Source organism: Ornithodoros turicata, chromosome 4 (assembly GCF_037126465.1).
Source record: "Ornithodoros turicata isolate Travis chromosome 4, ASM3712646v1, whole genome shotgun sequence".
NCBI classification, from domain to species: domain Eukaryota; kingdom Metazoa; phylum Arthropoda; class Arachnida; order Ixodida; family Argasidae; genus Ornithodoros; species Ornithodoros turicata.
In genome coordinates this window covers 15,567,525-15,582,589 of record NC_088204.1, presented here as the reverse complement: position 1 = coordinate 15,582,589, position 15,065 = coordinate 15,567,525, and the positions used below count along the sequence as shown (strand labels likewise).

Sequence of the window (15,065 nt, the reverse complement as noted above, 5' to 3'; positions counted from 1 at the left end):
CTACGTCACCAGTCACGTGATCATCCCTGCCAGGGGGATATCTCACATCACGAAGTTCCCCTTCCAATCTCTCGTTCGCTTACGCGCTCTTTGTAAGAGTGGAGGACATCCCTGCGAGGCCCCATTCTTATTAATTAACCCCACTAATATGCCTATAATCCTTTTTCACATTTTATCCTTTTTTCTATCCTTTATTTCTGTTTCCTCATCTTTCTTTCTCATCTTTTTGTGGAGTAGCAAGCCGGCATACCGTCTGGCTGACCTTTCCTCCTTTTTTTCTTTGTTCTAATAAATATATCCTCCCCCTTATTCTATCATACGAGCCACGTGATACAGTATATACACTCATTTTAATGCACTTGCCGATTACACTGTGGAAGCACGACTTGCTCGGTCAGTGCGACTGTCGCACCAGCATGAATGGAAGAAGAACAAAAAAAAAAAAAAAGAACATGTACGCGAAACCTGAATAGAACGAGGCAAGGATCGTTTACTGCCATCCTATTTCCCTTTCTCAGTTAGGACAGTCTGACGTGCACCGTACGCGCTGACCAACCCTATATACAAACGCGAAGGATTGCTGGAAGAGGTTGTACGTGCCTCGGATTATATCGCAGCTCAAGTGGAAGTAAGCCAGTTTACAGTATGCAACTACGGAGCTTAACTATATATATATATATATTGTCGTGTTCAACCTAAGAGTGGCATCGTCCGTGCACCTTTTTCTCCCTTCATCACCAGGAGACAACATAATGTTCGTAACGTTGTATTATCATTTTTTTCTGCTCATATTTATGTCTCACGTTAATTATTTTTATCGTTCATTGTAGTAGGGGATATATTACGTAGCTTGCCTTACAGCTCTCGACAAGCCGTTCTTATAGGTTGAACACAGCTATAGCTTTCATAAGTTAGAGCTTATAGGTGTATAAAAGCTTATACGTTGAACTTATAACATATGCTTATTATAGGTTGAACACAACTATAGCTTCATTACGCTGCGCAAGTCTTTACTTATTTCTAGTAGAAGAAAGCGGGGCCCATCTTGACGTACATCTACGTTACCACCAATTGGCGTTTTTTTATTCATTAATTTTTTTGATTGTGTTGGGTCACGAAAGTGGCCCTGGGAAATATATATGCTGCCTTTGCAAGTGTGCACCACTTCGGAATAATAAACAGTGCACACGGTGGCCGTCACGAAACCCATCCTGTATAGTACTGAAACCTCGTGGGATTTTTAGGGTGATAGAAGCTGGTTTAACCACTGTTTAGGAGGAACCTAATTGACTCGGAACGGAATACCGAAGCGAATAGTTACCGAGAGCCAAGAAGCTCATCGATTATTGACGCCAACCTTTGTTACACTCCATCCAGCACAAGTTTGAAAACCCAAGGAAAATGTGGATAAAAAAGAAAGCGATAGAAGATAGTGCGTAAATGTTTAACATAAGACGCTACGCCATACTTCCTCGTTTCTGTCCCTTACACCCCTTATACTTCCTTTTCATTCTTGCCAACGAGGCCGGCTCGTCTCACTTAGCTCTATTAACAATAATGCATGCGACTCCCGCTAGGCCTACACTTTCCTCAGTTTCAGTTTCGCTTTCGTTCTTTGTACCTCTTTTGTTTCGTCGTGTACTACATATACCTTCGTTCATTGACTAGATGATGCGTTAGACGCAATCGCCGGCGGGAGTGGGGATGACTTCGTACGTGGAATATTTTTCCTCTCGCTGGTGTCGGTTCGGCCAGCTCGATTCACGAGGCGGAACGGAACGGTTCGTTTCGCGTTTTCGATTTTTTTTTTCTCTCTCTCTCTCTCTCTCTTTCCATCCGTGCGTTTCGTTTTCGTTGTTTCTTCTCCGTACAGCCCATTATATGAGCTGTCATAGCACCGGGACAAGCATGGGTGTCACAGTGACATGCGGGGCGAGGGCGTTTTCGCATGGAAGGACGTTTCGCGTTGTGTATGCAGCTTTCTTGTTGCGTTTTGGTCCGTATTCTCATAGTGGGCGTTTGACAAGGTATCAATGGTGCTCGGTAGCAAGATGTTTTCATATACAAGCTTTCTGGTTTTATTCGTGATTTTTATTTATGTATATTTTATGTTTATCTGTCTATTTTATTTATTGTCGCAAAATGATGACTTCCGTTGTCTGTGTAGCTCAATGGGGGCACGAGGGCATCGTTCATCTCTGAGGGATACGTGTTTGCAACCAAGCCGAGGGCGCCACTGTCACACATGTCAATGTTCGACTGAACTGAATAAGAATATGAATAAGAATATGGCGTCTCGCACGAACCTGATGCCCTATGATTGTCGAACACACGAGGATAATGCTCCCACACGGCGGATGACGAAACACAGTGGGTTATCGAGACCACCCCCCAGCACCCCCGACACCCCCCAAATGTTTGGCAACACCCCCAAAATGTTTTCCTGTTTACTATTGTTACAATGTAACTGCACCCCCAATTTTTTTGCACCCCCCCCCCCCCCTCCGAGCTCGCGGTTCTGGATAAACTACTGGCCAAACAGAGCGTTGGTGGGCAGGCGGTGGTGCCCACTTTTGGACAGCAGTCGTTATATAAACTGTTTTTATATAAGTGGGACAGCATATACACAAACCACATGGCATTCTCGAAGAAATGTTGTTCGCCTCCGTGCTTCACGATCACAAAAGTATGTAATCGTGCGCGCTTTGTCATGTTCAACAACTATAGCATATTTTTTATTTCGGTTTCATTAAACCAGGACGTATTTCGTTAGCGAACATCAAAACGTGACACCAAAAATGAAGCTGCAAAAGTTTGTTAAGAGGCCCCCACGGACCTTGCGCTTCCCTTCCTTCCTCTCTCTCTTACCGGCGACGCCTCCCCACCTTATAATTTCCCCCATCACGGAATAATTCGGAGGCAAATCCGGTGAACACGTGACCGTGGTGTGGCTATAAAAGCGCATGAATGTCGATCCGTACTCTCGTCACGCAATACACATGCTCCACCCCCTTCCCCATTACGAACCTCCGAAGTGACTGCACCGCCGCCCAACATTTATTTTTTTACAGTATTTGCATCTTACATATACGTAGCCTCCACTCTATGCCCGCCTTCTGTTTTCTCTTTTTTTATCAGCATTAAACATAACCCCCCCCCCCCCCAACACACACACACACCTTACCGCTCAGCGAAAAGCTTGACCATACCAAGACCTCTTGACTTTCAAATCGCCTCTCTCTTCATGTTCTTTTTTATTCTTTCTTCCACAGTTGATGGGTTGTTCGTGGATCCCCGTCCGCCACCACTAGCCCCCTGATCCACAAGCCATCCGGTTTTCGCTCCGAAGAAATGGTGCCGTGAACCGGTCCGCCTTCAGCGCTTATATTACAGAGTATGTAATCTTGCTTGCTTTTATCCGTTGTAGCATCTTTACAAACGCACACACACACACAAGAGCGAAAGTGTTTATGTGCGTTCCGTGTTGCATACTTGCATTCCATATGTTTCGTTTTGATGTAGGTAGGTAGGTAGGTATAGGAGAAGCGCTATTGTGTTGCTGCTAGTTGAGCACCCGCGATGTTCTGATTGAGGTTGTAGATAGGGCTTGGAAACGCTTCCGGTTTGGTGTACGTGGCAAAACGGAATCTTGCGGAACCAGCGCCTTCAGGCGGTGTTTCTGTGCAATATTCACAGAAACCGCTATAGGTGATAGAGATACCGTGTATTCACACGAGCGACATCCTCACGGAATATTCTAGTGGAAGAAAAATGCAGGGAAAAAATGCTTCACGGGACAGAAGTTCCACCGCTTGCTATGCTCGTACAGTGCCGGAATATCGAGAGCGCGCACTTAGCAGACGACACCGTCTGTATCTTTTCCTGTCTTCTGTTACGGAATATGTTGCGGCTAGGCTGCAGAACGTTCCTCACGGATAGCAGTGCACGAAAAGGCGTGACGTTGAGTGGGCAGCAGAAAGCTATGACGTTTTTCGCATCTTTCGCTGGAGTATATTTATTCTATAGGGAATGGATGTGTGGTGACATCTTGGTTGATGAAAGTTTCGTACTGTACCACGCGGACTGCTCGTTGCCTGCACTGCATGCACTGCGTGTGCTTCGGCATGATAATGATCGGAATCGGGGCTTTGTGCGGTCGGTTAAAAGTGCGATGGAGGACAGAATGCAGAAGAGCAACAAATGGTTGATTGTGTGATTATCAAAAAGAGAAACACAAGTTTTTCGGCGGACCTACAGCCATATAGTTTTTAAAGCTCTCAGATCGCATTTTATGCAATCAATACAACCCAAATATTCTTTGAACTAACATCTGCATCTGTGACGTTTCTGAGAAATCTTAAGGTCACCACTTTCGCAGTATCTTTCAGAAATCGTTAGCTTTATTATTTTGCGTGCTCTGTCGTGCATTCCCCCTCACCCCACTTCACCACAACCACCACATATGGCTTGCCTTGCTTCTCAGAAGCACTCCACAAAGTTTATAGTACGCTCACATTATCTCTCCTGGCGCGAAGTTATTTATTTTTCGGCGCGTCTCGGCGTATTTCCGTTGACTTTAGATGCCGTGCATATTGGCGCTAATGACGTAATGGGAGACCCCCGGGGGGTGAGAGTCTGGGGAAAAGGAAGATGGTTCTCTCGAAGCTCCTCCGTCCGTGTGAATGAGAGCGAAAGCATTTCTCCGTAGGCAAAGGACCGGTTGTTGTTGTATAAGGCTTGCAGATAAATTACGTAAAGGGTGGGTGTATCCCAGGGGAAAAAGAGTGATGCTCCGCTTTGTTTGTCGGCGGAATGATTGCCGCTTCCGGCGAAGAATTAGCGTCTGAAGTTATGAGATGTTGAATGCTCGTGGCAGCTAGTCGGCTAGACTGAGCGGGTATATGATGTCAGCTTCTGAAAATATGCGAGTGAGAGAGCCTGCAGGGTTTCCGAGGACTCTCGTGGTGTAGACATAACTTTCCCCTAGTGGTGACGTGCAGCCCGAACAGTCTGGTAAACACGAGAGGAGTTTGGCCATTCACTCTTCTTTCCCCCCCCACCCCCTCCTCTCTCTCTCTTCTTTGAAAAACATGTTTTGTCGTCAGAGCTATACGGTGCAGAGAACGCAGTGAGCACCGAATACAGGATACGCAGAGTTATTGAGCGGAATGTTTTCCTTGCAGACGACAGTGACACAACAGAGGAAATGTCGTCTGCTGATGAAACTGTTTGGGTTTGGGACGTATATAGTAATCACTAACTGTTGCCTTTCTTGAAATGGAACACTGCTTTTATGTTGCAGGAAAAACGTAAAAAGCTGTAAAGTTTCGCTGTAGACATTCCCCTGTTTTTGTTTTGTTTTTCTTTCAGCCATAATCCTTGCTTTCTTCGTGAAAGCAAAAAAAGAAAGAAAAGCAAAGGGAGGACACCAAACCTAAAATTGTGTTTCGTTTTGTATTTATCTTTATCCTATGTTTCAAGTTCTTCCATGACCATTCTGAGGCTCTTCTGAACTTTGGCTGAGGGTGGTCAGCCACTCGTCGTACCGTAGCAAGCCTAGTAAACCCCCACCCACAAACACTGCTCCAACCGAGCGCTCATTGCGAACGCCGCGCCTCTTCGCGTCCGCTTTCTCCGCTAGAGGCAGCGCGGTCAGTCGCTTTCTCACTTTGCGAATCGGGAGTCGGGCTCGTCGCCGGCGTCTGCCTTCATTCTTCTCCAGTCTCCGTATCGCATGTGCGCTAGGCCTAATCCGCCTCACTGCCGCGATGGTGCGGTGCTGTTCCTCGCGTGCGTGTATGACAATTTAGTGATTTCGGAGCGGCGTGAACGACATTCTGTGATGTGTCGTGACACTGTGAACGACCTTGATACGCAAGGCGTGAACGGAGAAGACGTGGGACACTGGTATTGAAAGCAACGGCAGCCGGCGAAGGACCGGCGTTAGGTAGGAGCACATTGTGTATCTTCCTCCCACTGAATTTCGGAGGCGACGCGTGGGTGGGTTGGGCATGTTTACGAAAACGGGGGCTTGGCTGCATTCCCTTTTGCCTCCTGTCACTGCCCCTTGCTGCTCAGTTCCGGAAAAAAATATTGCTACCTCGCCGCAGATTGTGACGAGAAACGCGCGGGCGCGGTTCCGGTGCTTGTGCAGTACTTTTCTGTGCGGGAAAGGACAATGTCTGTCGGGTTAAAAACTCCGAATTTTCATGAATGGATGAATGTTCCCTGGTGCAGGGGAATGTGAGAGGGGACTTAAGGGAAGTGCCATTCTTTTGGGGATGCATTTGAGTTCGGGAACAGGCAGCCCAGAGTAGAAGTTTACTTTATCTCTGCGGCGAACTGTGCAAGTGGGTAGGAAAAGGAGAGAGGTTCCTGAGTAAGAATGTTGCGGCTTGGACACACTGATGTAATGCACATTGGTCTGCGCAGGAGGCTTCTTTCATGTTGGGGTTTTACAAACAGCACTACTCGCATATGGAGTACAAAGATGCCCGTAGACATTCACGATCACGTCTTCAGACACTTTGGAGCACATAAACACTTTGTTGTAGAAGAGAGTGAAATTGCGCCCTGCCTTTTCTCATCACGTGCACAAAGTTGCTTTGGTGGAAAGCATTTCGAGGCATGACATCAACACACACACACACACCTCGTTGCATTTCTGTAGAAGAGCAAGTCTGCGTATATCCTGCACATTACGTGACCGTTGGCAGAAGTAGAAAAGGTGTCATTATCTCCAGTCATCTCGCCAAACATGGTTGACGGTGCATATCTTTCGTGCTTGGCAAAACTCCCCATGGTCTTGACCTGCGCACACTGATAAGAGCTGTTCGATTGCAAGAGCGTGTTGACATTTCTAGGTTGCGTTAACTGCTGCGTGGGCGTGGACGTAATCCGAAACGAAAGTGCGACGGCCTTCGGTTTTGAACCTCGCTAGAATCTTTGATGCCCTGGTTGTCCTTTGCGCTCGTTTCTTCTGGTGTCTCACTTGTTTGGCCGCTCGACTGCGTTTCACCGTGAGAGAGTGCATTAGGAAACAGGAGACAGGTGAACGTTTTTGTATGGCGGATAAAGTGTTTACATAAATAAATAATAGACACATCAGCTTCCCTGCGGTTTGGCGAACTATGCTTCGGACAACTGTCAAGTACGACACCTTTTCGTGGTTTGTATCTGACAAGGGCGGGCGTCTACTTTTCACCGTCGAGGGGACAAGTGGGAAATCTTTTTGGCGCAATCCACCCCCATACACTCCGGCCCTGTAGCTGATATGACGGGTCACCAGAATTCACAGTACTCAACAAACGCTTATTGACGTTGTATGTGAATTAGGGCACATAGATGTGTTTCGTTTACATTTGCGCTCTTGTTACATGTGGGTTACCGTGGGTTGTCATATGCGCATGTATCACCAACGGCACAGTACGTGCTACAAGCAAAAAAAAAAAAAAACATATACAGGTCGAATCCTCTAGCCAGGAAGGCAACAAGTATGCGCTTTGGCATCGCATCAAGAAATGAAACCAGAGCTTTCTTGGATCCAGTTGTTTCGCTGAAACCGTAACTGTCCGAAACGATTGTCGCTGAAACGTGACACGTCACCATCTTCCCTAAGACGTCATCCTCGAAAAGGAAGCTTCGCTAACGAGGAACCTCTAAAACGAGCTTTCGCTAAAACGGCGCTCACTATAGATCGAAGCGATCGTTCGAGACATCTAGGGAAAAGTCAAAACGCATGCCGCATAGTCGTGCTCGCTGCTAATATGCAATTTTTGGTGGTCCCCGAACCATGCACTCGCCTGACAGATCGCAACAGGCTATTTCCACGGGGAAGGATTGCACAAAAGCACCATTTCAAATTGATGTGCATTTGTGCGATTACGGTCTCAATTTATGCAGCGCTTTCCACGACATCTTTGCAAATTGTTAAAGCAGGCACAGGAAAACAAGGACGAAAGAAAACGCCTGGAAGAAAGTGGACCGTTGGGGTCGGAAGTGTTGGCAGTTCAAGGATGTAATGAGACCCATTTTTATGCGTCTGGCAGTGTTAAACTTGAAGGCATACGTGCGGTGGCCGCCGAAGACGCTGACCTCTTTGCGTCCCGTAAAAATACACGTACGGGAAAAGGACCAGTTGTCCCCAAATAATTGTCAGTACAACGACCGAAGGCTGTGTTTCGTTACACACGCAACGGTAGCGCAATATATCCTCATGTACAAACGTGCATACGCGGCTGTCGTCGGTGAGGTGACAGGCAGCACATGTTGGTAATGGATCTCTCTTTTTGCGAAGGACCCGAATTGAGATCCGCGGTCGTAGGCCCGAGAGGACTTTGTACAGCTGGACATACAGTATCTACAAAGACGTAGCTACCTAGCTATGTCTGCTACACGGACACAGCACATAGATAACACCATGCGCAACGCATGTTGTCTTGCGTTTGCATGGATGGATGGATGGATATAGCAAATTTTTAAAAAAATGGAGACGTAAGTCGCGCCGGTGCGACCAGCTGCTCAATGACGCGCTGAACCCTGAGTTCAGCTGAGACAATGTTCAGACTGAGACTGAGTTCAGCTGAGACAATGAGTTAGAGCTGAACACTTTCGAAACGAGGGCGTATCCGCAAGTTGGGTGATGCGAAAACAGTTCAAATATCGGGAATAAGCATGTTCATTACACTTTGAGAGAGGGGAATTGGGGAGCGATTGCAGTTTCCCCGAAATCACCTCCCTGGTGTGGGTCCTAGTAGGTGACCCTGTGTGTTGCAAGATCTTTTCCAAACCATCAATTACTGTGTCTTGCGGCTGGTCAGAACACCGTGGAGTAGGGGCAGTGATGTTCGCAAGTTCTTGCTGCGCAAATTACTTCCCTTGCTACCCTTTACCCTGACCGTGAAATTTGTTCCCCAAGCCTCTTTCTTTTCTTTTTTTTTTTATTTCTGTCTTGCGGTAAGCGATACCCCCCCCCCCCCCTAAGCACAGCATCTATTCGCGAAAAATACTAGAATTGCTCGCTTTTTTTTTCTTTTTTTTTTTTTTTCACGTGATCTTCTGACGCCACCCACTGACGCTGCCCACCCGCGTACTGCTGAAGAGACCCCAGATGGCCGAAACAGCTGTCTAGGGCTGGTGTGGCGACGTTTGGAACTTGTAAACACATATTCAACATGCAGCCAAAGAGTTTCGGCTACTTCCCCCCTGTATGTACTGTACTGTCTTTGCACTGGGCTTTCAGTAGTGAGTCTCTCACCGTGACGGGACGACATCACGTTCCACGTGTCCTTCTGACGCCATCCACTCAAACGTTGCCCACCTACGCCCTGTGAAGAGGCCCAAGAAAGCCGAAACAGCTGTCCAGTGTTGGTGTGGCGACGTTTGGGACTTGCAATCACTTTTTTTAGAGTGTGCGTAAACTACACGCCGCCACTACAACAAAAAACAAGGTTTAGGGCTTTGGACTTCATCCAGATTACCATGATCAAACCTGGATGTTTTGAGATGATGGTAGTTTGGAATCCAAAGCGCCTAACTGTTTGTATGTTGTAGTGCTGTGTATATATTGTATCCGTTACATGTGGTAGTACCGCGATAAATCTGATAACAGCGTACGAGGAAATTGATCGTACATGGAGCACGGATGCATACCTGTCGAATATAAGCCAGGAAAACATGCAGTTTAATGGGACAGTTTAATAGTCTAAAGAATGTTAGAGAAGCGAGAAGGAGATGTGGACGATCGAAGGAATTTCAAAGCCAGGAAAACAGTCCGAAGTTGCAAACAACAACAACATAGATGAATGGATGATGATGATGTGGGATGTTTCCCTGCGTTGAGTGCAAGTTGCAAAGCCATAGCAATGGATATCCAGTTTTTGGCCCCATGTCCTTCCACATGAAAAAGCTGAATACACACATACATAAAACGCTGAAGTCATGGCTGACTTCAGCGCAAAGAATATATCTTGACTGGATGTGTACCTATTGGCGAGACTCGGAAAATGACGTTATATTTAGCGGAATAACGTTCCAGAAGGGAGACACATACTGGTTCAGACAAGGAAGGGTACGTTTTCGAGAACACCGCTATAGCGAATAGCTGTCCAGAGTTCGGTGTACTGCGAGAAACGAACTCGAGATTCCGCTATATCGAACAGCTGGTCGTTCTGGGTGTCGCGCCGTTCTTCTTAAGGAATCGGAACAGGTTTCGGTGTAATCACTGACACTGTGACAGTTTGCTGTTTTAATGCTGGTGGTGGTGGCGGCGGCGGCGGTGGTGGTGGTGGTGGTAGTGCTGAAAGAACTCGCCATTGTCGATCTCACAGAGGTGGGCAACAGCACGACTAACGCTCTGGGTGGAATGTGTGTCCTGGGCCGACTTCAAAGGGAACTGTGCTGATATATGTCAGACAGCGTCTGAGGAAAACCCAGGAAAAACCCCAGAAAGCACAGCCGGCACTGGGATTCGAACCCAGGTACCTCCCAGTCTCGATGTGACATGGCCAGCGCGCTGACCACTTCGTCACTTGGTGGTGGTGTAACTGCTTGCCGTAGTCGGCCTCGCAAGGCGGGCAACGTCACGAATAACGCAGGTCCGAAAAAAAAAAAGTAAAAAGAAAAGAAAAAAACGGGAAAGACAGGACTGTAGATTCGGATTTGCAGTGAAGTCCAATCAGGGGTTGAGCGATGAGCGGTAGAACACTAGAAAATGAGAATGAAAATAAAAATCACTGTGGGGATGCTTGACTAAGGTGTTGAAGAGTACTCGGCGAAAGGGCTACTTGTGATCAGGAGCGGATCCAGGGAAGATCCTCGGGGGGGGGGGGGGCACTAAAAAAAGGGAGGAGACGGGGGGGCGGTAGCCATTTAAGACGGCGAGCTGCTGCGCTTTCATTTCACACCAGAACTTTATTTCTGATCAACAAGGCGCACGCGGGATTGGCGGGAAAACTGCGCGTGCGGCAGGAAAATCTGCCGGAATAGGGGGTAGAGGTATTCTCAGGGGGGGGGGGGGGGGCCTGGATCCGCCCCTGCTTGTGATGCGTCCTTAGAGACGGTATGTCAGCTTGGTATCCCTCAGGAAGGAAGCCAGTTTTGACGCGCAATGGGTGGTTTGCAACTTCCTGTCAAAATGACGGGAAGTTGAGATGTCACGTGGATTTACTCTTCCGGTCTGAAGTTCTGCTGGAGTCTTATAGAGTAAGTGCGATTTTCAACCTAAAATAAGCTAATGTTACGGGCGTAAACGCACTAATTCTGCGGAAAATGGACATATAATGTATCGGATACCCTTGGATCCTGCGCCTTTGGAAAAATGTTGTCAACGTAAGCGAAAATTGAACTAAGGGGTGTAGGCACTTGTCACCAAATGTCGTGCTGTGTACTTATCACGTTGAATTGTGCGTGGCTGTGATAAGATTATGAACTCATAATGTGAATAGAATATTACTAAAGCCACAGCTTCTTCCCAGACTAAAAGAAAACGATTACATTCGTACTATCGTCAGAGTGCCGAAGGTTGCACCGTAAAATACTGCCTGCACATTTTGTTGCGCCATATCTGAAATGTTGCCTGTTATCTTTGTTATTTGAAGCGTCAAATTGACCGCACTGTAACAGAACATTTCCCGTAGCAAAAGATTGCGATTTTGAAGCGCACGCCGAACGAAACCGAAACATGCACGACGTGTCACGAAATATTATCTTTGTCGCAAGAAAAGCACGTGCGAAGTATTCGTTACAGTACCTTACTTCTTTGGTGTGCAGGCATTCCCGGGAAAACTCATCTTGGTTGTCTTTTAAGCCAGATGGTAGAAGTTTTGCTTTGCTCCAATTGAGCGCAATTTCGGACCGGAAGTTCGAAGACCCAGCATGCGTAGCGCCACTTCTCAACTTGAAAACCACCCATTTGGTCGTGTCATTTTTAAAGCTTTGTAGGACTAACCATCGTTTTCCGTAGCTTTCCAGGGCAACGTGACCTGTCATGTGATCATGTGCACCTGTCATGTCACGAGACTGTGTTTGCGGTACGCAGCGATTGTGTAACCACCGCTGTAACCACGCGAAATAATTACAAACAAAAGCTTACAAGGAGCCCAACAAAAAAATTTAATCATTTCAAAAAGCGTTTTGCCACAAAATTTGTTTTGGCGCACTAGCAAAAACTGCAGCCGATATATTTTTTTGTTTGTCTAGGGCTACTTTTCCTTTTATTATCTAGTCATTTTAAAGAGGTGTTTCAATACGAGAACGCCCATTACGTCCGTAGACCGATGGCAGAAAGCTATTTTAGACTCTGTGCATACAGGAACGGGCGACTGGGATAACACAGTGATATCCCAATCCCAGACAGACATAACAGTGATATCCCAGTCGCCCGTTCCTGTATGCACAGAGTCTAAAATAGCTTTCTGCCATCGGTCTACCGGACGTAATGGGCGTTCTCGTTGTGAAGCACCTCTTTAAAATGACTAGATTAATAAAAGGAAAACTAGCTCTAGACAAAAAAAAATCCAATTTTTTTCTTTCAATCATCATCATCATCACTACTTAGTGAGCCGGAGACAGTCCGAGACGCTCGCATAGCTAATGACACGTTGCCGTAAACACAGTCGGAGAAGAACATGGAAGGGGTCGAAGCTCGTGTTTATACTTGGCACACGCAAATATACTTGGGCTGTTGCGCACGCCCGGTTCCAGACTGACTGCATATTTATAAATAGCGGAGGCGTTTCTTTAAAAGGCTCGATACGCTAATGGATGGGGATAGACTACGAGTCCACAGATGGCAGGGTGTGGTGCATACTGCATACATGGTAAATTCGTAAAACTCGTTTTGAAAAAAAAAATAAATAAATTGCTGTTTCTACGATTTCGGAACCGCAGTCATTTTTTAACCTTGAGACCCTTATATAGGAGAAGCACAGAAAATTTTAAAAAATCTCTTCGAGAGATAAAGCTGTTGGTCCTCTGGTCATTTTTTTTTTCTTTTTTAGTTCGCTCCGGTACGTGACGGCATGGGCTTCAAATATTTAAGTGCACATCGCAAGTCTTCTAAAATGTACTTTTGAAATGCGCATGTTCTTTCAGTCTGCCCCATGGGACGGAAACAACACACAAAGAACAATAAATAAATAAAGGAACACAATATAAGGAAGGAAGAATGCGACAGTGGTAGTGCCGGTACTGGTGGCTCGAAGGCTGGCTACTCCAGAAATCTTGAGCAGAAGAAAAAAAAAAAAAAAAAAAGAACGCCAGGATGTCTCCCTCTATGAATCAACAATGCGCTATCAGAAAACGTTACAGCTTCAATAGTCCCCAAATTTCGAAACACTGTCCAGTTTAGACCCCTGGCCCTAATTTAGTCCCTAGCGCTGCCTTAAAATTTTATAAACTTACATTCCATCTTAAAGTTTACCTTCCATAGCGAGCATCCAGCAGTGTGTTCGAAAAATACTGAATTACAGATAAATGTCTTTGAAATACATCTAATCACTTCACGTTTGGGCTATGCTCGGCCAACGAATTCGGTCTATCGTCTTCTATCGCGGGTTTTTAACGATGATGCCAATAAAAAAAATGCATGTATGTGTGTCACGAATCGCGGGAATAGGCGAGAGACAAAATGGAAGTTCTAGAAAAAAGAATCGGAGAAGGAAATCTCTAAGGAGTGATGGACCACGTGGGATGCCCGGATGCTCCTTCGGCGCCCAAAATCCTTCTTCTTTTTTTTCAGCACTGACTGCATTGAAGGAAATCGTTTATGTAATTCGCCTCTTTATTTCATGTGTCTGGAGAGCGTTGGGAAAGCTTTTCGTCGTGCAAACACGTTTGAGGTATTTCATTACAGTCGGGATTTTGTAGAGAAAATTACAGTATTACCTGTAAGAAAGCAAACATGGTTGTGTACACAAGCTGGGCTCCGTTTATTTTCCCGAGAAGCTTGTGAGGAAACAATATGCTGAGAGGTGATAAATCTTATCCGAAACTCCATATTCTCGCCACCTGCCTTCCCCACCTTTTCTTTCCCCCCCCCTTTTTTTTTTCTGTTACTGTTGGGCATGTGTGCCTTTTCCCCTCGCCTTTTTTTTTCCCCTCCGCTTTCTTTTAGTAGCGTGCGAGTACTGGGGGCAGCTTGAGTCCAACCTTTTAAGATTCTGTTTCGCTGTCATCCATTCATTTATATTCGTTCTTGAAGGTTGAACGCAGTATTTTCTGACTCCTGGCCGAAATAAACGCTATCGGGCGTTTTCTTATGATGCACAGTCGTATACGCCTCTCATAGCCACAGTTGCTTCGCGGCGCTAACGCGGCTAAAAAAAAAACGGATCTTATGATTCACAGAGTCGTTTGCCATGGGAGGTTCGCAGAGGCGTTCACGTGGTTCGAATTCCCGCATGCACTCTCTGGCTTTTTTAAAGACTGACATATTTCAATTGTACAGAGGCGTTCGCCGTGCAAAATATATTTCAACTGAATTCGTATCCAGTTATTTATAATCGAATTTTACAGCAAGTTTGCCGTGACGTCACAGTTCGAATTATTTTTTAAAAGTATATTTTGTTTCTGCAGAAAAAGGAGGCACGGGGAAAAAGCTGCGTGTGGCAGTTTGATCACACCCGTTCTTTTATTATTATTTTTTTCTTGGAATAGCAAGCCGACCTCAGTCTGGCTGACTTTTCCTCTTTGTCTTTAATAAACCTTCATAACCCCCGGTGATGGGCAACAGCAAGATATATTTGTTGACAATCAGACATACGAAATATATTTAACAGCACATATATGTGCCTTCTAAACAGTATTCAGACATATCTAATCAATCTGAACAATACACACACACATATTTAAATATTCCGATATATTTACCATAACCACATTGAAACATCGGCTCAACCGCCTGTTGTTTTCCTTTTTTTAAACTGCAGATAGCTTCGACACGGTATTGAGATACGAGTTCAAAATATAGAGAATATTGTATGTCAGCGTTTGTCTTCCATATTCTGTTCTAACTTTTGTGATACCAGTATTCTGCTCTTGACGGGATGTGGTTTGCCTGGTTACGT

General features: G+C 45.9%; 1 protein-coding gene across 5 annotated transcripts in view; it reads left to right on the top strand.

The window, feature by feature from the left end:
* Positions 1 to 15,065, top strand: part of LOC135391175 (protein O-linked-mannose beta-1,2-N-acetylglucosaminyltransferase 1-like) — a 224,411-nt gene that overhangs the window by 160,236 nt on the left and 49,110 nt on the right. For 3 of the 5 annotated variants that reach the window (XM_064621310.1, XM_064621311.1, XM_064621307.1), the window contains exon 1: positions 5,662 to 5,947. The gene's annotated coding sequence lies outside the window, so the exon portion shown is untranslated. Of the gene's footprint in view, positions 1 to 3,272; positions 3,395 to 5,661; positions 5,948 to 15,065 lie in introns of those variants that run through there. The other 2 variants (XM_064621308.1, XM_064621309.1) reach the window with 1 other exon arrangement.